The following is a 22,578-nucleotide window of genomic DNA, read 5'->3' as shown; positions in this document are numbered from 1 at the left end:
GTTTGGTGGTGGTGGGAAAAAGAGAGATGGTAATATCTGGTGCAAATCACTGCAGAAGTGGGAGCAGAAATTGAAGACAGCAGAAACCAAGGTGGGCCCCAAAGGAATGAGGCTGCAGAGGGGTGATGGGAGGACAGTGGGGTCCCACACCCATATTTAGGGGCCACCTCTAGATAAAGCTGTAGGGGTCTGCTGTAAGTGAAGCTTCCCTTAAGATGAGGGTTTAAAGACAGAAGAGACAACTTGTGGTTGTTACTTAGGACTGGGAAGTGTGGGGGATAGAAGGGAGAGGAGCCTAGGACTTCCATCCCCTGGAGCCAGTAGGGGAAAATGAGGGGCCCCAACAGGTACAGCGGCAGGAGTTGGCGTTTGGAGAGGACTGGGGTGAGGGCCTCTGGCCAAGCCGGCCTGGGTGAGAGTTAGGGGCCCTATAGGGACTCCATATTTCCTATGAGAATTGGGATCTTGGGCTCTCTCAAGAGCAAACCTTAAATTTTTGTTCAGCTCTGGCCTCCTGAGAGCACTTAGGAACAAAGGTGACCTGCCCCCTCCTCCCAGTCCTGGGGGCCAGCTGAAGGTTGCCTTCTGCATTGCTGAGCATTCCTGTCCCTTGGCAACCAATGAGATAAAGAAGGTATGGGTAAAATTTTCAAAGACGAGTCCATTGGCCCTCCAGACCGAGGTGATATTCAAAATGTTTAACCAGCATGACCCAGGCATTGACCAATAAGTTTAGATGCCGGGGCTGGGGGGGAGGTTGGGCTGGGGGCGGAGGGACTGGCACATGTTGGCTCTGCCAGCAGGATCCTGCAAGGGGGAACCCACAAGATTGCCACATCTGGGGCAGGGGCTGCTGTAGATCAGTCCTTTGAGGGGCTGGGTGAGGCCTAGATAGGGCCCTGCTTGCATGTGCGCCTAGCGAGTCAGCACTCCTCCTCCCACTCAGGCCCTGCCGTGGGAGGGACAAGGTGTCTTCTCACACTCCATCTGCACCATCACAAGCTGGCCGTGGAACTGGAGGCCAGGAGACAGCCCTAAGGCACTTCCCACTGCAAAAGATCCTTTTCCCTAGGTAGCCTGGCAGTAAAGGTCTTGTTTTTTAAAAATTTTTTTTTATTTTTACAAACACACATGTACTCCCCCTTTCCCCCTGCCCTAGGAACTGCTAATCTGCTTTCTATCTCTGAATTTGCTATTTCCAGTCATCTTATACAAGTGATACCAAACAATTTCTGTCCTTATGGGCCTTGCTTAATTCACTGAGCATGATATTTTCAAGGATTTTCCATGTTGCTGCATGTCTCATAACTTCATCCTTTCTTATGGCCGAATAACATCCCATTGTGGGTATGCACCACATTTTGTTTATTCATTTGTTGATGACACTTGGATTGTTTCCACCTTTTGGCTCTTGCGAATAATGCTGCTATAAACATTGGTGTGCAGGTATCTGTTGCAGCTTTTCTGGAACTTCCTTCATGTGGCTGGGAGGTGTGTCTGGACCCTGCTGTCAGCACCAGTCCACAAGGAGGTGGCTCCCACTCAGCTGCTGGACTCGGCCCTTTGGGGGCACTTTCTGCTGATAGTCCCACTCTATCAACTCTTCTCCACCAGGTGGGCCCTGCCTTGGTCCCAGGAACTGCCAAACAACAGGTCAGCTGTTTATAGAGAACAGTGATATTACAGGGTTGGAAGGAAATGCCGGGTCCAAACTCCAGGCCAAATAGGTGAGTTATGATGACATCACCTGCATCACTGTCTGCACCTGGCACAGGTCAGCAGCCTGAAGCGCCCCCCATGCCTGTCAGGCCCCTCCCTGGGCACAGTGCTCAGGGTTACAATCCTTTCTTGTCAGGTCATGTCAGGCCGCCCCATTCTCAGCCCCAGCCCAGCCTTGATGAGCTGCTCTCTGGGCTTCCTCAGCCCCAGAGAGTCACAGACTCCAGGACAACCCCTTTCTTCAGGCCACACAGCTGCCCTGGCCACCACTTGACCTCTGGCACCCAAGTATCCCCACAGGTGGCCCCTTTGCTGTGTGCCTGCAGCCCCCAGCTCTTCCCTGAGAGGGGCCCCAGGCTCCCCAGCCCCATCTTCCCCTCATAGCCCCAAGCCAAAGCCCTCTCCCTGGGGGCTCATTGCCCATCAAGCCCAGACCCTGTTTGATAATAAGCCGTCATGGAGCCACATCTCTCACCTCAGTGTCCCTCCACCCTGATCCCCTGCCTGGACACACCACGGCCCCTACCCTGTCCCTCTTCCTCTCCTTTGCCTCCATCTAGTTCATTTCAACACCCAGCAGCCCAGAGTAAACCTTCTAAAGCAGTCATCAGATCACAACTCTGCCTTGCTTAAAACCCTCTAAAGGCTCCTCATCAACCTCAGAACAAAATACAAGGCCCTAGTTTACTGGCCCCTACCTGTCTGTCCTTGTTCTGTACCATCCTCGCTCCAGCCACACTGGCCTCCATGCGGTTCCTTGAACCTGCCAGGCACATTCCTGCCTTGGTCTGTGCCCTTGTTATTCTCTCTGCCTCTGTCTTCAGATCTTCTCCCCTCCCTGACTTCATTCAGTCTGTGTTCACATGTCACCTTCAGAGAACTTCCCTTTCCAGCTTGTCTGAAATAGACACCCCTGCCCCATCACTACCCCTGACGCCACTTTATCCTTCATGGCCTTATCACCTGCCATATGCAATTTCAACTCTATTTTCACTGTGTCACTTTTCTTCCTGGTGCCTAGCACAGTGCCTGACCCATATTAAGCTGTTAGTAAATAGATGACTGTTCAGCAAATGAGTGAATGAATGTTCTGTTCCCTTTCAACAAGCAAGAAGTTCCACACTCACTCCAGGCTTAAGGGCAGGATGCACTGTGAGGTAGGAGTCCCAGAGCCTGGCTTCTTGACTAGCTGCTGTCTGACCCTAGCAAGTAATTATCTGCCTACTGGAATGCATGAGAAAGCACTTTACAGTATAAACAGCAAAGCTCTGAATGGGATATAAACTTGGTTTGAATCCTGGCTCCATCAGCTGGCTCCACTAGCTGTGGGACCTAGAGCAACATACTTAATCCTCTCAGTGCCTCCGTTTCCTCACCTGTGAAATGGGAATAAAATGGTTCCCTTGCATTAGCCACGGTTTTTGGTTGCCAACAATAGAATTAACCTGGAAACAGCATTTACTAAAAGGCAGTGGAGGCTGCCATGCAGATGCTGCTGCCTGTCACCATAGTCTTCTGCCCACAGCCATGGTCAACCCCACCGTGTTCTTTGACATCGCCTTCAATGCTAAGTCTTTGGGCCACTTGTCCTTTGAGCTGTTTGCAGATAAATTTCGAAGGCAGCAGACAATTTTCATGCTCTGAGCACTGGGAAGAAAGGATTACAAAGGTTCCTGCTTTCACAGAATTATTCCTGGGTTTGTGCCAAGGTGGTGATTCCACATGCCATGATGGCACTGGTGGCAAATGCATCTATGGAGAGAAGTTTGATAATGAGAACTTAATCCTGAAGCATACGGGTCCTGGCATCTTGTCCATGGCCAATGCTCAACCCAACACAAATGGTTCCCAGTTTTTCATCTGCACTGCTAAGACTCAGTGGCTGGATGGTGTTTGGGTTTACTGAACCTGCTGGAAGGCAATATACCAGAAATGGGTTGACTCTTACAATGAGGATTTATTAGTTTACAAATTTACAATTCTAAGGCCATGAAAATGTCCCAATTAAGGCATCAACAGGAGGATACCTTCTCTGAAGAAAGGCTGCTGGCATCTGGGGTTCCTCTATGAGAGAGCAAGCCACATGGCCAGTGTCTGCTCGTCCTTCGCTCCTGGGTTTCATTGCTTTCAGCTCCTGGTTCCAGTGGCCTCCTCTCTGAGCTTCTGAGTCTTCTCTTAGCTTCTCTGGGGCTTTTTCTGTAAACTCTCTCCAAAGTTCTCTGGGTGTTTCTGAGTTCTCTGGGCTTTTACTATCTTTTACCCTCATACAGGACTCCAGTAAAAGATTAAGACCCACCTTGAGTTGGGTGGGTCACATCTCAATTGAAACAACCTAATCAAAAGGCCCCACCCATAATAGGTTTGCACCCACAGAAATGGATTAAAAGAACATGGCCTTTCTGGGGTACATAATAGCTCCAAAATACCACAGATGGCAAGCATGTGGTCTTTGGCAAGGTGAAAGGGCATGAATATTATGGAAGCCATGGAGCGCTTTGGGTCCAGGAATGGCAAGACTAGCAAGAAGATCACCATTGCCGACTGTGGACAAGTTTGATAAATTTTATTGTGTTTTGTCTTAACCACTAGACCATTCCTTTGGTAGCTCAGGAGAGTGTCCCACCTCCCCTGGTCTGCTCTCAGTGTCCTATCATCTCTGTGCTCTCGCTCCAGATCTTTGGGTTCCACATTATCCTCCCCTTCCACGTCTGGCTGGATTACAGAATTTAAGTTTATGATTATGAAATAAAAAGTTAAACACCCCCCCCCCAAAAAAAAAAGGCAACGGCAAAGCTCTCACAGACTCAAAGGACTGATAGAAAGCATGGAACCAAACTGGCTAGGCCGGAAGAAAAAAATCCAGGTGGCACACATACATTGCTGGCTCTACCAACAGTGGACCCTCAGGGCCACAGAACCCGCTGGCCTTCTCTGAAAAGATGAAGTCCTAGGCAGGTGCCTGTGATTGGTGAAACCAGGGGACAAGACTGGAAGAAGAGGGAGGCTGGCCCCAGAACCAAACAGTGGTGAGATCCCCCCCATTGAGGAAGAGACGGGGCGGCTGTCCACAACATCGCATGCCGAGGGTTGTTGGGAGGATTAGAGTTAATCCAGAGGTCTCATGCACAGCTGGCAGGAAACATGGGAAAATGCCTGGTGGAGTCCTCCAGGGTTAACATAGCTTACCCTATGACTCAGCAATGCCAGATGAGTGTGCATGTCCAAGGACATGGACAAAAAATGTTTGTAGCAGCACGATGTATAATCACCAAAATCTGGAAACTAGCAAAATGCCCCAAAACAGAATGCATAAAGAAAGAAATACAGTGGAATACTACACAGCCATGAGAAAACAGCTGCCCTCAACCACTTGGATAAATCGAACAAGTATAAAGTTGGGTATAAAGCACAAAAGAATGTAGACTGTACAATTTCATTTATTTGGACTTTAAAAACAGGCAAAATGATTCTATGGTATTAGAAGTCAGGATAGCAGGTGCCCTCTTAGAGAGATACAGACAGAAAGAGGCACAGTGGGGTTTCTGGGGTGCTGGGACTGTTCCTTTTCTTGATCTGGATGCTGGTTTTACTTGTGTATTGTCTTTGTGAAGCTTCCTTGGGTTCCTCACTTAGGATTTAGCATTTTTCTATAGGCATGTGATTTAGTTTCCTAGTTGCTAAAACAAATACCTTGCAATGGGTTGGCTTAAACAATGGGGGTTTATTGGCTCATGGTTTCCAGGCTAGGAGAAGACAAAATGGAGGCGTCAGCAAGGTGATGCTTTCTCCCTGAAGACTGTGGTGTTCTGGGACTGTCTTCCAGTGATCCTTGGTCCTTCGGTTTTTCATCGCATGGTAATGCACATGACATTGTCTTCTCCTTTCTCTTCCAGGTTCTGTTGACTTCCAGCTTCTGGCTGCTCGCTGTGGCTTTTCTCTTCCCATGTCCAATTTCTTTTGCTTAGGACTTCAGCCATATGGGATTAAGCCCCACCCATTCAGTTTGGGCACCTTCACCAATAACATCTTCAAGAGTCCCATCTACAAATCGCATCCACAGGACCATGAGTTGGGACCTGAACATGCCTTTTGTGGGGCACACAATTCAATCTCCAAAGCATGTTATACTTCAATAAACAAACATCATACAGGTTTAAAAGAAAAAAAAAATAACCCACAGGTAGCATGTGGGATTGTGCCTGGCACATAGTAAGAGTTGACTAAATGACCAAATGTCATTATTGTTACAATTGCCCTTGTCACCATTCTCTCTCCCATCCCACCTCATCCCTCCTCCATCCTTCTAAGCCTGAAAGAGATGGCTGTGTTCTCAGCCTTCAGTGCCCTTACAGTAGACAGAAGTGATGGCGTAAGAATGGGGGGCTCCCAATCTTGACTGTTTCCAGGGAGAAAGTACACCTTGGTTCATCAAGGAATTTAGCCAGTTCAACAGGGTGTGTGATGGAGGGAGTTGGTGGGGACAGGAGACACATGCAAAGACCTGGAGGCTGGACCGAGTGCTGGCAAATTAAGGGTCCACAAGTAGCCAAGTGCTGGGGTGGAGAACTCGAGGCCTGGGGGAGGTCATGGAGAGCTGAGAGTGAGCAAGGGGTTTGGAGTTTATCTTGAGGATGGCAGGAAACCAGTGAGTGGTCTGTGTGTTTGTTGAAGGGAGAGGGTGGTAGTTTTGATTTTTGTACCCTGGCTTCAGTGCAGGGAATGGATGAAAAGGGAGGAAAACTAATTCCAGGAGCCCAATTAGGAGGCCTTTGTTGGGGCAGGGGGCCCACGATGGTGGCTCACACCAGGCGAGGGTAGGCCAGTGGGGATGGAGAGGAGGGGAGGATTCCTGTGACTTCTGGAGTTGGATTTGTCAGGACTTGGGGACTTACATTGAATGTGGAGGGAGGAGTGAGGAAGAGAGAGGCAGGAGGTGGCCAGGTCTCTGGTTTGGGAGGCCACATGGAAAACAGGACTCTGCTCTATGTCAGAGCACCGTGGCAGGAGCAGGATGGGGAGGGGGATGTTGAGTTTGGGGAGCAGAGTGAGAAGAGACTGAGACGCAATGGACAGCATGGTAGAGGGAAAGCCTGGGAAGGGAGAGTAATACTCAAAGGCAAAGGGAAGCTGTGTTTAGAGAAAGCCTGGCTGAGGGGGCTGCCACCCAGTTTAGGCAGCGTGTTCAGAGGCCAGGCTTGGATTAGGAGCGCAGGTTGTGGAACGAGGTTTTCCGGGGCTCAGTGGGGAGGTTGCAGAGAGGAGTCTATGCAGTGGGGAGGGGTTGGTAGTGCACAAAGTGGGCCATGGCCTTGGGTTACCAAGATTTGGAGTCTCCTGGGCTTAGCTAGGCCCTAAGTTTCCAAAACAAATAACTGCCCCTACTCACTGACACTGGTGAATAGGAGGAGTGAGCTCAGCCGGGGCTGAGGATGTCTGAGAGAACTGGCTGGAAAAATGTGGGTGAAGCCCTTAGCGTGATCTCCAGCTCATAGACGGGACTGAGTAACAACAACAGGGAGGAAAGGAGCTGTGGGAGATGATAGTACTGTTCAAAATATTTGTTGCCCTTCTCTTGGGGAGCATTATACTTCCCACAATGTTGACATCAGGCTTGGCCACACAGCTCACTTTGGCCAATGACATGTGAGCCTGGGAAACCCTGAGTTTCTGAGAAGAAACTGGGTCATGGTGTGGCCCTGCCACATTTACTTTTCTCTCTGCCAGGTGTCTGCAGAGGTCCAGGTAAGGCCTACTCCTTCAACCTGGGTTTTTGAGTGAAGGTGACTTGGCCCATTACTGCAGCCAACCCATCACACATGCGTAGCGTGAGCAAGAAATAAACCTTGTTGCAAGCCACTAGGTTTGGGAGTTGTTTGTTATTACAACATAATTTAGCCTCGGCTGACTGATACAGCAGCTCACGGATATTAAATACTTATAGCCAGGCACAGTGCTGGGAATTTCACTCAGTTAATCCCCAAAACAACTCTGTAAGTGAAAGAAGCCAGACAAAAAAAGAGTCCCAGTTGTGTACCGTAGACTATAAAGGTACGCCCTTTAAACAAGGTGTTTCCAAAGAATTGCCTTGGGGTGAAGAGAATTGGGGGAGAAGCCAGGCCCCAGAGTTTTCAGTGCAGCCCCTTGTCTCCTGGAATTGTGGGGCTGTCCGGCAGCAGGGGGTGCTGGATCAGCTTGGGAGAGCTGATTGTTAAAATTGTAGGAATTTCACAAGCCAGTTGTTAAATGCAGCCATTATTACAAATTAAATTATATATATATATACTGACAAAGTATGCTAAAAACAAAGGTAATACTCAAAATTCATCACTTTGTAATGATTTGACCACATTCTACCAGTGTCTGTGCTCCCGAGTGTGAGTGTTGTCTCCACAGAGTGGGAATCTAACGGGTGCTTCCAGGATCTGTGACCTCACGTTGGTAGTTTGAAATCAGACATGGTGGGATCATTTATGCCATGGGCATCAGCAAATGCTGCAAGTCAGGGCTAACCCCCTCCCCATCCTCCTCCTCCTGCTCCTTGTGAGCATTTTCACCAACACCCGGCTGAGCCCTGGAGCCTTGGGCAGGAGCTGAAGGGAGGGGCAAACAGCCAGAGGCCAGGAGGCTCAGGGAAGCCTGTAACCATAAAACAGCTAGCTAAGCCAACTTGGCAGGTGAAATCACTGCCCTCCCCCATACATGGGATCAGACACCCAGGGGAGTGAATCTCCCTGGCAACGTGGAATATGACTCCCGGGGAGGAATGTAGACCTGGCATCGTGGGACAGAGAACATCTTCTTGACCAAAAGGGGGATGTGAAAGGAAATGAAATAAGCTTCAGTAGCAGAGAGATTCCAAAAGGAGCCGAGAGGTCACTCTGGTGGGCACTCTTATGCACACTTTAGACAACCCTTTTTAGGTTCTAAAGAATTAGGGTAGCTGGTGGTGGATACCTGAAACTATCAAACTATAACCCAGAACCCATGAATCTCAAAGACAATTGTATAAAAATGTAGCTTATGAGGGGTGACAATGGGATTGGGAAAGCCATGTGGACCACACACCTCTTTGTCCAGTGTATGGATGGATGAGTAGAAAAATGGGGGGGGGGGGCACCCAGTGTTCTTTTTTACTTTAATTGTTCTTTTTAATTTTTTTTCTTGTTATTTTTGTGTGTGTGGTAATGAAAATGTCAAAAATTAATTTTGGTGATGAATGCACAACTATATAATGGTACTATGAACAACTGAATGTACATTTTGTATGACTGCATGGTATTTGAATACATCTCAATAAAAATGAATTTAAGAAAAAAAAGAAAAGAAAAAGAAAACAGCTAGCGGGTATTGAGCCATGCTTGCCTGCCAGGTTTTTCGTGTATTCCCTCACTTAATCCTCACTACAGCCCTGTGAGGCAAGGTACTATTACTATCTGTAGATGAGGAAACTGAGGCAGAGAAGTTACTTGCCCAGGGTCACTCGGTTAATGAATCCACATAGTGTGGACTTACGGTTCACTGTCCACACCCCTCAAAGGTGTGCACGTGGGGTCTGACCAAACCCTTCCCTGAAACCTCTGGGCAGGCATGGACTCCAGGACCCCCAGGACGCTTCCCACCCCCACTCCAGGCCCATGGCCCCTCTTTTCCCATGGACAGCCAGGTCTGAGCACCATGGAGGGGCACAGACACTACCCTCCTGGGACCCGGCCAAGGTGAATGGGCCCCTCCCCCCACCAACAGCTCCTGGAGCAGCGGGGGGGCCATGGCTGGGAGATATAGGGACCCAACTGGGCAGGTGAACCCCCTCCCCTCACCTTCCATGCAGCCTTGGAAGAGAAGAAATTCCAGGAATTCAGCAGCCTGAGGACCTCTCCTTGAGGGACGCAGCCCTCAGGCTCACCCAGGCCATGCCCTCCACCCCCCTTTGCTGACTGTCTGCCTGACGCCAGGCTGGGTGCTGAGCAATGGGGGCTCAGTTCCTGCCCAGGTGGAACTAGGCTCACTATGGTGGAGCCTGCCCACCGGCCTCCCCTCTGGGGGAAACTGCCCCCTGGGGAGAAACAGCTGGAGAGGCCAGAGGGTCGCCCCTCACCCTGAGAAAGGCAGATGTGTTGACAGAGGGAGAGAGCTGGAAAGGCAGAAGGAAGCTTTGTGTGGAGTTTGAACTTGGCAGCAGTGGAGTACTGAAGGATGGGGGCACAGTGACCTCCTTAAAAGGCCAATCCAGCTGGCAGTGGGGTCACTGAGGAGCTGGCCTGGCCAGGAGAGGGGCCACCCAGGCCTCCCCTAAGGCAGGGCCAAGGGCATGAAGCAATGGGTGCAGATTTGAGCACAACTTGGGGCGGATTGGGGGATAGGAAGGCAAACAGCCATGGGGGACCCCAGGCCCGGAAGATGGTGGCACCATCAGCCAAGGAGAAAGATTGGTGGGGAGCAGGTTTAGTGGCAGGGGGGCAACAGTGGTTTGGACGTATGCCACAGGATGCCCAATGCAGATGCCAACTGGGAGGCAGGTCCTATGGACGGGAGCTGGGCAGGACGTCCCAGGCCATGGATGGAGATGGCAAATGGTGTGCAGGGAGCTGGTGAACCCATGGGAGCGGGTGGGATGCCCATGGGATGCCCCCGTGATGGGTACCCCATGCCCCAGCTAGATTGGAAGGGTTGCTCTGTTGTTCATGGCAGAGAGACGGTGGCGAGCAGGGAGGTGGGGTCATGGTATTAGAGGGTCAAACACTCCTGAGGAGGTCAGCAAAGGAGGCCCGTGGGCTCCTGGGAGGACACAGGTAGCTTGGGACAGTAGAGGGTGGGAGTGGAGAGGCCCAGACTCTCTCCCTGGCCAGACCGTCCAGTGTCTGGGGCTCCAAGGAAGGAAGAGCTGGGCAGGTATCTGGCCACCATAGGAAGAGCAGAAAGCTCGGGGAGGGGAGACAGGTTGGAGTGCCAGGAGGCTGGGCCCTGAGGGTGGGTGGGAAGGATGCCTTGTGATTTTCTCCCTGATCCTGGAAGGGGGGCGGGCGTGATTTTGATGAGCCTCAGTGGGGAGTGGGCAGAGCTGGAGTGGAAGAAATTGAAGGGATTTGGAAGGCTCCAGGATCCCATTGGGTAGAGAGGGCTGAATCGTGGCCCCCAAAATATGTGTCCATGTCCTACTCCCCAAAACCTGTGAATATGACCTAAGTTGGAAAAAGGTTCTCTGCAGATGTGATGAAATTAAGGATCTCGAGATGAGATCATCGTGGATTGTTTAGGTTCTCACAGGTGTCTAATAAGAGACACGCAGAGGGGAAGCCCACCTGACCATGGAGGCAGAGACTGGAGTGAGGTGGCCACAAATCAAGGCAGGCTGGGAGCCCCCAGAAGCTGGAAGAGGCCCAGGGGGAGCATGGCCTGCCGACACCCTGACTTCAGACTTCTGGTCTCCAGAACTGTGATAGAATAAACTTCTGTTGTTTGAAGCCACCCGTTTGTGTTAATCTGTTCCGGCAGCCCCGGGACCCTGGTACGCTGGGGGTGACAATGGACATGGTAAAGAGTGATTCCCCCCCAGAGCTGGGAAGCAGGAGGGTAGGAAGGAGGAGGTGCAGGTGGGCATGGGGGGTGGAGGGGAGCCAGGGAGCAGGGGTGCTGCTGAGAGGGCAGATCTGGGGGCAGAAGGGCCTGCAGAGGTGATGGGTGAGAAACAAGTGTGAGTGCGAGGTGAACGGCCCAGAGCTCTCAGAGAGAAGGGAAAGCGTGTCCTGTGTCCGGGAGGGGGGTCAGAAGGGCGACTTCAGAGGCCAGGCAGTTTCAGGAGATGGCAGGGCCCTGGGAGGGGCTGCAGGAAGAGTGGCTGAGGAGGCACATCAGGGGTTCCCCAGGGCTGAGGATTCCTAGGAAAAGAGGACAGGTGGCCTGGGGAACCAGGCTGATGCCTCTGGGGAGAAGCATGGCTGGGGTGTTGGGGAAGTGGGGGAGTCCCAGGCTGGCACCAACCCTCCCTGGGACAACAGAGGCCCTGACATGCTCTGGAGTTTCCACAGAGGCTGGTCACTGCCCCTGCTGACTGGGCCGCCCTGGGCAAGCCTCATGCCCTCTCTGGGCCCTTGTTTCCTCATCTGAAAAATGAGGTAGTGGACCCCCATTCCAGGATCCCACAGCCTAGAGCCAGCCACTCTGCCAGAGCTCTCTGTCCCAACACCCCCACAGAGCTCCTCCCAGTCCCTGGGTGACACCCCAGCCACGCAACCCGGGTGCTTCTCTTCTGAGGAACTTGAACTTCCGCTCACTATTTGCCTTCAGTGTTCTTCAAATGGGTATTTAATTCCTGGGGAACCAGTCCTCTTCTCAGGACAGCTACAGTATTTGCAGGGCCAATGCAAAATGAAAACACGGAACCCCTTATTCAAAAATTAAGAATTTCCAGATGGTTACAGCCCAGCATTGAACCCCACCTGGGGCCTTGCAAGACTGCACAGGGTGCCCATCAAGGCTGCCCAGCCTCACCCGTCATTCCTGACCATCCAAACCCCTCCCAGGTTAGCCAAGAAGCAGAGCTCCCACCTACCCAGACACCCGCTCTCTTCAAATGCCCCAGGAGTTGCAGGAGAGACAGGCAGTGCAACGGGCCAGTCGAGGTTCCGTGCCTTCCCCCTCCTGCCCATCCCCACCGGGACTTGCTGCCCCTCCAGGAATAAGTGAAAGCATCCAGGGAGAGCTTAGCACAGGCGCACGTGTGGTACCAGCCCACTTGTGTCGGCAATTAGTATTGTGGTGGTTTGGGGTCAGAATCCCGGGTGACCTCAGGCAAGTCACTTAACCTCTTTAGGCTTGGCTGGATGATCTCCTGGTTCCATCTCTCCAAGCCCCGAAAGCCTGCTAAGGCATGGGATAAAGAGAATTACCTGATGCAGACTCTTCCCCCACCATTGCCTTTCCAGACTCAAATTTGGAGGCCACCATCAAGAAATGGTCTTCCTGTGTGTCTTCCGGTCCTTCTGTCTAAAACCAACATCTCAGCACCATGGTGGCACCGCAATGAAGCCCTGACCATAACCCCAGCTGGAGCCCCTGAAGGCACCTGGCCCCTGCCCAGCCTTCCCCCTGAGGTGCCTGAGGATGCCCTGGGGGTCCCAGCCAGGCCTGGCTGGTGGTCAAAGAACTGACACTTCACTCCATTGAGGCATCATTCACTGAGGGCTTCCTGAAGGCCGGGCCAATAAGCTTTTTCTCATGTAATTCTCACAACAGCTCTGTGAGGGATTGTCCCCATTTTACAGATGAGGAAGCCAAAGGATCAAGGGGTGAGTGACCTGCCTAGGTCAGTGACCCAGTTTGTTAGTGTCAGGACCCTGATACAACCTCACCTCGGCCTGACTGTAAAGCTGGCCCTCCTAGTGCCACACTGCCCTGCCTGGGGAGTGCATGGGGGTGCTGAGGGAGCCCCGAGAAGGGAACCCCACCAAGGGGGGCCAGTGCTCAGCTCAGCCTTCCTGCCCCGCCTGTCTGTCCCTCTTCTTGCCCCTCCCTGCCTGCTTCTTGGGCCCTCTGTTCCTCCTGCTGGGCCCCAGGCCCCTGCTGTCCCTCCCACAGCCTGGGACCCTGCTGGGCCAACCTGAATTCCGCAGACCCTTTCCCACTTCCTGCTTCTCCCAGTTCTTTCTAAAAGGCTGCTCTTTGTCCTCCTTTTTATTTTTTCTCAAAAAATGTGTTTTTAATCAATTTTATAATAAAACACAAACAATTCTTGAAAACAACACTGACGAAAAAAAACCTCAGCTCCAGGAAACACTGCTCCAGGACTGCCTTCTCCAAGCCTAGCAGCAGCCCTGGTTCCCCCCTTCTGCCCCCTCCTCCCACATCCTCATTACCCTCCCCTCACCCCTAACCCCCCACAGTTCCCTGGCACCAGGCCTCTGGGGCGTGCCTCCTAAGTATTCCTGAGCCGTCCCCCCCTCACAGCCCCTGTGCTGAGTTCCTCTGCATCTGGAGAAAGTTTGCTCCCCTCCCAGCTGCTTTCCCTGCCTACTCTCTGACTCCCTTCCAAGCTGTCCCCAAACTATCCCCAGGGGCCCCTCTCTAAAAGGCAACCCTGACTCCATCAGGCTCCTTTTCTCAAAATTGGTCAGGGATACGGCATCCCCTGGGGAGACAGAATCCAAACTCATTCAAGGCTCCAACGTGCAGACCCTGACTACCCCCAGCCTCACCTCCCAGCCGCACCTAAGCCCCTGCCTGTGTGTGTGCCCGACCCTCTGCTCGCAGCACCCTACCCCCACCTGCCCACCTGGCTGCTTCAACTCGTTCCCCAAGACTCAGCCCAAATGTCTCTCCCAGTGGTTCACCCTCTTCTGCCCTCCCCAAGCACAGTGAGGAACCTTCGGTTCATTCATTCACCTGCTAAGTGCCACGGCCCAGGCCAGGCGCTGCGCTCTGGGAAGGCAGTGCAGGCCCCGTTGGCTCTGCTGCCTCTGCCCAGAGTCCCTGGACGACAGGGCCCTGCGAGCAGGGGCAGCAGGCGACGTGTGCTCGGTGCATGCTCGTTGATTGACTCGGCGCAGCCCCGCCACCACCCTATACAGAGGGGCCCTCTCCTTCTTTGCTCATGCCCCGGCCCCCGCCCCCCGCCCCGTCCGGGCCGCGCTGACGGCAGGGGTTGCACGGGCTTCAGTGTTGACTCTCCTGCAGGGAGCAGCTGCTCACTTCTAGGGCGTGGACACGGGGCTCCCCTGGGAGAGGGAAGGTGTGCAGGGAAGGAGGGAGAGTGAAGGGGACAGGAGGCGACTGAGTGCCGGAAGGTCCTCAAGGCTGGGGGAGCCCGGGAGTCGCTCCCCTCCCTTTGGCCCCTCCACACAGGGAGTGGCCTGGTCCCCGCCACACCCTGCCGCCCCGGCGCCCGCTTCCTCAGGCCCAGCAACCTCGCGCCTGGAGCAGGGCCAGGGTGCCCGGGGTGCCAGGATCCTGGTGGCAGCGAGAGCCCGGCGCGGGGAGGGCAGGGCGGCGCGTCCAGCTCATCTCCTTCCCCAGCACTCTCTAGTCTCCTTTTCTTTTTTAAATAGTATTTTAGTGGCTTCCTGGTGGTGGCGGTGGCGGTGGTTGATACAAAAATAGTATGTTTGTTCCAGGAATCCAAAAAATACACCAAGGTGTATAAAATAAAATAAGATTGAATCTCCCGCCTCCCCCAACTCCTCCCCCAAGTCGACCTCACTGAGGCGGAAGGTAAATTTGGCACGTTCCTTCCCATTCTTTTCTAACGCACACAATACAGGAGTATACATGCGCCCACAGAGAGTTCTTTCCTATAAAGATGGGATAATTCACGTATTACGGTGGAACTTGCTTTTTTTGGCTTAAAAATACACCATGGACAGCATTCTAGGTTAATATATACCGAATTAATTCATTCCCCTTAGCTGCTATGTTTCCTGGGGACATTTAATAATTTGTTTAAATGGTCTTTTCGGGACATTTTGGTTGTTTCTTTTTTTCTTCTGTAACAGGGAACACTGCGTAAACCTCCTCCTACATTCATCCTTAAGTACTGGTTACATTCCCTTTGGGTTTAGGATAGATTCTCCAAAGCAGGGTCACCGAGTCAAGGGTGTATGCATTTAAATCTTTAATAAGTCTTGCTATTTTACTTTTTCAAATGGTCGGAACAATTCACAATGCCCCAGGAGAGTATGAAAACGCAGGATCCCCACACCCCTGCCAACTCTAGATGTTATTTATCATCTCAACCTTTGCCAAAATAGTGGACAAAAACTGACATCTCATTGTTTTGAAATTGCATTTCCTGAATATGACTAAGGTTGACTAGTCACGAGTGTCAATTGGCCTTTTTAGTCTCCTTTTCTGTGAATTCCTTTGCCTAGTTTTCAATTCTGTTGTCTTTATTTTTTAAAATCGCCTTATAGGACCTTTTAAAATATTATTGATATAAATCCCTTCCATGTTATATGTGTTGTAAATATTATTTATTTCCCAGTGTATAGTTGTCTTTTGCCATGCAGAAATCAGTATATATTTAAATTATTTTTTTTCTTTTTAATCATGATAATTTGCAAACATACTCAAATGTAGTGAGAACAGCGTAATGAGCTTCAACAATTACCAACCTGTAGCTAATTTTCTCCCACTATGAACTTTTCCTTTTGACTTTGCATGTGGTGCTTTTTGCAAGGCAGAATATTTTATTTTTATGTTGTCAAATTTACCAGCCTTTCCTTTTGTGGATTTTGGGTTTTATGTAATTTTTAGAAAGTTCCTTACTCCACAATTATTTAAAAATATTCTTCCGGTACTTCTTAGACATGATTTATTATTTTCAAATGGCAGGATAGTATTTTTTCATATCAAAGATCATAATTTATTTAACCATTCCAATATTACTGAACATTAGTTTGTTTCTGATTTTCTCCCATTTTATATCAAGTTGTATTGAGCAGCCCTGACTTTCTTACCCCATCTGGATTAATTCGAAGCAAATCTCAGACATCAAATAATTTCATCCATAAATCTAAAAGGCTTACATTTTTATGTCATAAAATTTGTTAATTTTCTACTCCTTTTATTTGTCTCGAACTTTTCATTTTATTTCATTTTGAAAGGACAGCTTATTCATATGGTTCAACTTTCAAAAGAACTAAAAGATCAGTGAAAAGTCTGCTTCCCACTCTGTTCTCCAGCTGCCCAGGACCCCTACCTTAGGCAACCAAATCAGTTTCTAGTGGTAACTGTTGGCCATTATATGCATATAAAAGAGCAAATTATGTTCATGTGTGCTTTTTTTCCTTTTAAAATACAACTGATAAACTACTTGAACACTGTTCTGCACCTGCCTTTTATTACTTAGCAGAAACTATCTTGGAGATTGTTCCATGAAAAGAACCTTTGGTCTTTTCTATAGGTATGCAGCAGTCCACTGTATGGATGTGCTATAAGAGTTCATTTATCCCATATCTCCTGCTGGACATTTAGGTGACTTCCAGCTACACATGATGTTGCAATGAAAAGCCTTATACATTCATCAGCTCACTTACATGTTATTATATCCGTAAGGTAAATTTCTATAAGTGGAAGTGCTGAGCAAAAAGAGGTATGGGTTTATGTGTTTGATAAATATTGCCAAACTGCTTGTATCAAGGTCACTTCAGGTTACCTTCCAACCAGCAGTGTGGGTTCTCCTTCCACCCTTGCAAACAATGCGTTACCAAACATTTTTATCTTTGCTGATTTGTGAAGTGAAGAATCTCATCTTTTTTGTAGTTGTCATTTTCATTTATCTTATTAAGGGAGATACTGAGCGTCTTTCACATGTTTAAGAGTCCATTGAAATGTTCTTTTTCCATTAGTTGTCTCTTCAGTTCCTTGGCCTATTTTCTCCCCTTTTGAGTTATTGCTTGTTCATTTTTTAATGATTTTTTGGGAACTCTTTCTACATTAGAGAAATCAGCCCTTTTTATTTCTTATGTAGTCAAATGTATCAGTCTTTTATTTTGAAACTTCAGGTTATGTCTAATACTTAGAAAGACCTTCCCCACTTTGAAGTTTTAAACATTTTCCCATGGTTTCATTGGTCATTCTAAAGCATGATTTGTTTTTAAGGGGAGATGGGAGGACCATAATTTATTTCACCAATCCCCTATTCTGAACATTTAGGCCATTTCTGATATTCCCTCCATATAAATAATACTTCAGTGGAAAGCCTTGTACATAAATATCCTACTCCTTAGGCTAAATTCCTGAAAGTGTCTTATTCTTATCCCCAAATCTCCAGAAAGTTCAGTTATACTTCTGCCGGCAGCAAATCCCCTGAGAGTCTAAGGCAGAAGAGGAAGGGACCGAATTTAGCCTTTCCTTGGCTTGTACAGTGATAAAGGAGATTATGCTAGATATGGCGGGGGAGGGGCCAAGCAGGGAGGGAGTGCAGCATGAGACTGGGGGAGAGAGGGCCTCCAGAGCTCCGCGGGGAAGAGGCTTAACTGGCGCTCCTGCCTTCCACACAGCCAGAGCCAGTACGTGAGCAAAAGAGGCCCCTGGGAAAACCCCAAGTAACCCTTCTGGTCCCACACAGAGCCTACTTACTCTTAGTTTCCATATAATTCTAATACTCCAATAAACTTGTGACCTGGTTTGTAACATCGCAGCAGCAAATTAGAGAAGGGAAGCAAGGTTGCTACTTAGAGGCACCCTGGCCCATTGTGCAGTTTCCAAAGGAAGAGGAAGGTCAAGTATAATCATAAAACACCAGCAATCAAAAAGCAACCAACTGGGCCATACGGTGTGAGAGTAAACAGCTCCACAGGTCCCAGGAACGGAAGAGGAAGAGTGGACTAGATTTGGGGGAGCTGGAAATTTGCTTCTAAACTTGAGCAGGAAAGTGTCTTGAACATTGTCATAGGCAGAATAATACTTTTGTGTCCTAATTCCCAGAACCTGTGGATAAGTCACACTACATAGCAGAGGGGAGTTAATGTTGCAGGTGGAATTAAAGTTGTTCATCAGCTGATCTTAAAACAGGGAGATTATCTTGGATTATCTGGGTGGGCCCAATGTGGAATTTAAGGGTCCTTGACATTGGTGGTGGGAGGCAGACAAGTCAGTGTCAAAAGGAAGCACTGTGAGAAAGACTTGGCTGCCATTGCTGGCTTTGTAGAAGGGGGCTATGAGCCAAGGACGGCATGCTTCTCTAGAACTCCAGGGGGAGCATAGCCCTGCCTCCTACACCTTGATTTTAACTCAATGAGGCCAGCATCTGACTTCAGACCTACAAATTTATGTTGTTTTAAGTTTGTGCTAATTTGTTACAGCAGCAATAGGAAACTGATACAAACGTCATCTGGTACTGCCCAGTAAAAGAGATGCCCAGAGAGGGGCAGTGACCTGCCCAAGGCCACACAGCCTCTGGGAGCGGAAACTGGCCCGGGTCCTTTTTTCTAAGACCTGTTGCTTCCCTGCCTTCATAATGAGCCCTAGATAGCAAGAATGTTAAATTTTGTCCTGACGAGATCCAGTTTTCTGGAACATCCGCTTCTTCGGGGTGCGCGGATTCTTTTTCTGGATGAGCGAGGCTCCCCGAGGGACTGGCAGGGCGAGGCTCCGAGCCCCTGCGCCAGTGGCAGATGCAGTCCAGACGTGGAGGGGAGAGGGGGACGGGCCCGGGGCTGTGGCCCCGAGAGGGGAGTGGAGTGGTGGGAGCGCTCCGTCAGGGGAAAGGGAGACCAGGGACGCCAGGGCGATTCCAGGCCCTCGGGTCCCGCGGTCGGAAGCGCGGCCTCCCCACCCCCGGGGGCATGTTCGTGCGGAGCTGCGGGCGGGCGCGCCGGAGAGCGGCCCAAAAGGGGTTAACCCGGGAGGAGCAGTGGTCGGGTCAGGTTACTTCCCCTTAAAAAGACGGGGAAAGGAGGAGTCAGGTCCTGGCGGGTCTGTATCGGGGACTGGCCCGCTCGTCGTCCCGCGGTCGGCGCTGGCGAGGACGCCCCGAGACCGTCAGGGTCGCGCGCCCGGCGGCCCCAGCAGGCAAGTGGAGCGAAGCGAGGAGAGGGGCGGCGGGGGTGGAGCGGGGGGCTGCGGGCCGCGGGCCATTGGGTGGGCGGGGACGGAGGAACCGAGGGACCACAGCGCGTGGAGAGAAACCGACGTCCGCGCTGCCGAGCCCCTTCTTTCCAGATGGGTAAACTGAGGGCCAGGGAGAGCGAAGAATCCCCCTTCCCCCCAAATCCCACCACGGTCTTGTCGCCCGGTGTCCCCGACCGATCGCCCTAAAATATCAGCGGGCCAGCCTGGAGGGCTGCCGCAGCGCCTGAGGGAAACAGATGGAGAGAGGCTGTAGCCTGCAGGGTCTGAGGCAGGGCGGTGGGGGGGACCGAGGGGCTTGCACGGTGGACCGCGAGGCCCTAGCAGCTGGGAGCTCAGTCCTGCAGGGGCGGAGCCACGGATGAAAGGAAATCCCGGCCAGCCCTCGAGGTCTTTATTCAGACCCCATCCCCAGAGGAGGTGGCCCAAGCGTGGCGCCAACCTTTGACTTTTTGCCTCCGTCCAAAGCCCTCCACCCCACCCTTCAATGAAGAGGAAGGGGAACTCCGGTTTTTAAGCCTCCAATTTACAACCGTGGTCTCCCTTACTCCTTACAATAGCCCCTGAAAGTCAGCATCAAGTTGCCGGCGTTCCGGACAGGGGTTATGGCGCCTACTCCCGCGCGCTCAGCTGGGGAGCAGCCGGGACAGATTAAAGTTCCCATTGCACCCGGCACTTGTTCTGACAAGGGGTCCCCCAAACGGGGCCAACGGAGTCCTGACCTTGCACCTCCAAAACGCAGCGTATGACTTGAATCCCCAACTCCTGCCTCAGCCCAGGCCACCCCAACTAGGCAGTGTGGTGGGAGGGTCAGAGGACCTAAAGTCCCATGTGGCTTAATTCCTAGTCCCAAGATGCCCCTGATCTCTCTGGGCCTCAGTTTACTCAACAGTAAAAGGGGAGGCATGAACGGCTGACTTCTCAGATCACCTGTTTTTGTGGAGCAGGAGGTAGAGAGGGGGGTGGGTGGGGAGGAAGTGCACCTGGGGACCATTCAGCAGGAAGACTGACCCCACCCTCTTGGGGCAGGGGAGCTGGGGGGGGTGGGCGGACTGCCGTCTCTTTCCCAGTGGGCTGGCATCCAGAGCCTATGCCCAGCCCCTGTCCAGCCCTAGCTCACCTCCCATGGACCCTGGGGTCTCAGACTAGACTCAGAGTAGGAGGAGGCTGCCAGAGAGAGCTGCTGTCATTTCACTCATCAGGAAACAGGCTGTACTGCTGGAGGCAGCCCAGCCCCTCTGCCTGATGCTTCCCTGTGGAGCCTTCTGTGGGGTGGGGCACCAGCTCCTTACCACCCCACAACCCTTAAGCCAAGCCCGCTAGCCCCTATGCTTCAACAGTTTTATCCCTAAGCATTCTAAGAAGATAGAAGGGGGTCCCAACATGGGAAGGGACCAGGAAATAGGGCTTGGGGTTGTGGCTCTAGTGGAAGATCCAGGACCCCCTGCTGGGGGCTGTTAGAGATCCCCGAGGGATGGAACGTGGGCCAGGCCTACCTCGGGAGGAGGGTCTGGCCACACTGGCTGGCAGCCATCCAACCCTCAGCCTTGGGTCCAACCCTGGGTATCTCCCCAGAGGCCTTAGAGTGGCTCTGGCTGCACCCTTGTAGGCATGGCCAGGGTGCCCTGCAGACCCGTGTCTGGTAGCAAACTCTAGTGCCCCCCTGCTGTTATGAAGTCCCACTTCCCAGGGACCACCCCCAGCTCCTGCTCTTGGTCTGGGAGCAGCGAGTTCATGGCCCATTTGCAGAACCCCAAAGCTGAGTTCCACCAGGTTCCCAATCTCTCAGCCTTTCTCCAGAGCAGCTCTTATAGCACCACTCCTCTTATTGTGCCTACAAAATTTATAAAGGACACTGCCAGTTTGGATGTATTATGGCCCCCAAAACACCATTATCTTTGATGCAATCTTGTGGAGGCAGATGTATTAGTGTTGATTAGGTTGGAACCTTTTTTTTTTTTTTTATTTTTTTTTAATAATTCAATTTTATTGAGATATATTCACATACCATGCAGTCATACAAAGCGTACAATCAATTGTTCACAGTACGACCATATAGTTGTGCGTCCATCACCAAAATCAATTTTTGAACATTTTCATTACCAGACACACAAAAGTAATAAGAGTAAAAATTAAAGTGAAAAAGAACAATTAAAGTGAAAAAAGAACACTGGGTTTTAAATTTTTTTTTTTTTTTGCCCCCGTTTTCTACTCCTCCATCCATATAGTGGACAAAGGGGAGTGTGGTCCTTATGGCTTTCACAATCACATTGTCACCCCTCATAAGCTACATTGTTATACACTCGTCTTCAAGATTCAAGGGTTCTGGGTTGTAGTTTGATAGTTTCAGGTATTTACTGCTAGCTATTCCAATTCATTAGAACCTAAAAAGGGTTATCTATATTGTGCGTAAGAGTGCCCACCAGAGTGACCTCTTGGCTCCTTTTGGAATCTCTCTGCCACTAAAACTTATTTTATTTCACATCCCCCTTTTGGTCAAGAAGATGTTCTCCATCCCATGATGCCAGGTCGATTCCTCCCTGGGAGTCATATTAGGTTGGAACCTTTTGATTGGATAATTTCCATGGAGGTGTTACCCCACCCATTCAGGGTGGGTCTGAGTTAAATCACTGGAGCCATATAAATGAGCTGACAAACAGAAAGAACTCAGTGCAGCTGTGAGTGACATTTTGGAGAGCAACTGAGAGTGACATTTTGAAGAAGAGCTGCAACTGAGAGAGGACAAAATGCCCCAAGAGCAACATTTTGGAGAACACCATTTTGAATCACCACCTAGGAGCAAGCAGACGCCAGCCATGTGCCTTCCCAGCTAACAGAGGTTTTCTGGACGCCAATGGCCATCCTTCAGTGAAGGTACCTGATTGTTGAGACCTTACCTTGGATACTTTATGGCCTTAGGACTGTAACTCTGTAACCAAATAAACCTCCTCTATAAAAGCCAATACATTTCTGGTATTTTGCAAAAAGGCAGCATTAGCAAACCGCAACAGACACATAGTGCCCATAAACCATGACCAGACCTTTCACACTACCCAGATCTGCCTTCGGTAACTTGCTATTGTGGACTGTTATACTAAAAGGCTGTGCGTCTCTGTCCATGGTCTCTTACTTTCATGGGCACTATCATTGGGGGTGGGAGCACTTTTAGGAGGCACAGATGATAAAGCCTATAATCTCACCCCTAACAAGCTGTGTGACCTGGGGCAGATCACTTAACCTCTCTGTACCTAGGTTTTCTCTTCTGCAAAATGGGGTGGTTATTCTGGTGAGGCACAT

General features: G+C 50.7%; 1 pseudogene; it reads left to right on the top strand.

Moving 5' to 3' along the window:
- Positions 1 to 842: 842 nt before the first annotated feature.
- On the top strand, positions 843 to 4,494 carry LOC119533274 (annotated as a pseudogene).
- Positions 4,495 to 22,578: the final 18,084 nt, after the last annotated feature.

The sequence above is a fragment of the Choloepus didactylus genome, chromosome 4 (genome assembly GCF_015220235.1).
Source record: "Choloepus didactylus isolate mChoDid1 chromosome 4, mChoDid1.pri, whole genome shotgun sequence".
Classification (NCBI taxonomy): Eukaryota; Metazoa; Chordata; class Mammalia; order Pilosa; family Megalonychidae; genus Choloepus; species Choloepus didactylus.
The sequence above is the reverse complement of the archived record's forward strand: the minus strand, read 5'-3'. Positions and strand labels throughout refer to the sequence as shown.